This window comes from Cryptomeria japonica, chromosome 7 (assembly GCF_030272615.1).
Source record: "Cryptomeria japonica chromosome 7, Sugi_1.0, whole genome shotgun sequence".
Lineage (NCBI taxonomy): Eukaryota > Viridiplantae > Streptophyta > Pinopsida > Cupressales > Cupressaceae > Cryptomeria > Cryptomeria japonica.
The window spans coordinates 339142067-339144321 of record NC_081411.1 but is presented as its reverse complement, the minus strand read 5'-3'; positions in this window follow the sequence as shown (position 1 = coordinate 339144321).

The window sequence follows — 2255 nt, the reverse complement described above, 5'->3', positions numbered from 1 at the left end:
TTTGACTCCTTGGATTTGAGAGATTGAGTACATTTGGAAGGAAAAGAGATTCCATGTGTTTTCCCCGATTGGATACTATTTTTATTTGCCTCCTGTTCTAACACTCCCCTTCCTCAAATGATACTAGCTTTAAATCCTTGATTTGTTTTTGAGATTTTTTTGGTTGCCATAAATTTTTTTAGTCAAACAATCAATTTTGAGCAATAAACACAAATATCACATTGGGCCTAAAACCAAGAGGAAGTAAATAAATTCCACAGAGGGTAGTATTTTCTATTGCAACACTGAATTGAGGTGTTAATATGAATGATCTCTTGAGCATTTAAGATTAATGAATGAAAATGTGTTTTGTAGTGCTTGATATGTATACATATGATGTTATTTATCCAGTAATTTTTTAATGAACATCTGATTTTTGCTTTGAGAGTGGTGGTTTGGTCGCTGGATGTAAGCATTGGCTTGTTACCCTATACTGCGACAGTGACTGCAGTAGAGAGACCTGAGATGTCAGAAATTGAACATGCTATGCAGTCAGTTCCAGAACCATGTAGCAAAGCTTTTTTGTTTGTTGTAATTTTCGCTTGTATTGCTGCTCATTGTTATGAGCTTGATCCACAGATTTTGAGAGGCCTTAATTATTAGAATAATATTCTTTATTTTTGTTTAATGGTCAATATGATGTATTTTTGTACATATTAGAAGTTTCTATTTTTTCATTCATTATCGATTGTTTGTACCAATTACTGTTTGTAATATGGTATTAGAGCAAGAACTTTAAAATTTTTTCTGGGCGAGTGGTTTCCTATAAAATTTCAAAAGAAATTTTTTAGATTTCTGGAAAAAACGTTTTTATCCAGGTGGAAATTTTCCTCTGTGCATGTGACCTTTAGTGACCCCTCTTCGCGATTTTTAAAATCGCAACTTGTTGCTTTTTGGTGTTTTTTCTGCTCGCGTCGACGGCTATTCTTTTGCATTTCACGATTTTTGCGACATCACTTTGGCCTGAGCTCGTGTTTTTCCGACGTGCGTATTTAATCGCTACAATTTTGTGCCCGATTCGCGTCGGATTTCTTTGGTTTTTTGTGCGATTCTTGCGACAAAACCCGAGTTTTCTGAGCGTCTTTTGTCTGCATTTCACAAAAATATTTCGCGATTTCTCTGTGTGCCTGCGCGCCTCTAAAGTCGTGTCCCCGTCTCTCCGCGTTTGTTCGGCGGTTTTTTTTTTTCCACGATTTGATCCTTCTTTGCGTGGTTTAATTGAAACACGATTTTCGTATTTTCTTCTATGTTTTGCTGTTGATGGGAATTTGTGACCCTAGTTTCTGCGACATTTTGTTCACTCTGCTCCTGCCGCGATTTTTGTTATTCTGGGTTTTTAAAGAGGCTTTGTTTTTTTCAGGCCTGCAGCTAGGGTTTTGACGAAAACCCTAGATAGGTTTATTGTTGCTTTCGAAAAATCAAACACCAGATTCCTTTTGGGTTTTTTATTCACTTTTCTGGGTCTCTGTCAGATTTTTGTCTTTCAAAATCCGTACCTTGAATTTCATGCCAGCTATATTTCGTCTTTTTTGAAGTCTACCTGATTTTGCCTCAATGTCATGCTTTTCAAATTTTTCTTTTTCCGTGCATTGGGAAGCGTGCACAATGGCGTCGTTAACCAACTTAATGTTGGAAGGTAGTCAGAGATTTAATGGCAAGAATTATAACACTTGGAAGCAGTGCATGATGATTATTTTTGAATATCGTCGCCTTGATGATCTTGTTTTGAGAAAAGTGTCACGTCCTACTATAGTCAGACAGGACCAAGACAAGTTTGATGAGTAGAATCGGGGAGTCGTCATGCCCCTCAAGTTCTCTGTTACAGATGATCAGTTGCCTCAGATTTCCTTTGGCAAGTCAGCAACAAAAATTTGGAAGCATCTGAAGGAATTGCATGAGACATCCAACAAAAGTTGAGCCTTTTTCTTAAAGAACCAGTTGTTCTCTATCATGATGGATGAACATATGTGCTTACAGGAGCATCTCATGAAGATTAAGGACATTCAAAATCAACTCAAAGCTATTGGTTAGAAAATGGAGGAAGAGGATATGGTAGTCATCACCTTGAAGAGTTTGCCTAAATTCTATAAGCACGTTATAGAAACTCTCATTACCTCAACGAATGTTGATTTGAAATTTCCAGAGTTATGCACCAAATTTCTCCAGCAGGATGGTCGGAAACAACAGTTTGGTAGTGGTGTTACTTCGTTCTCTTC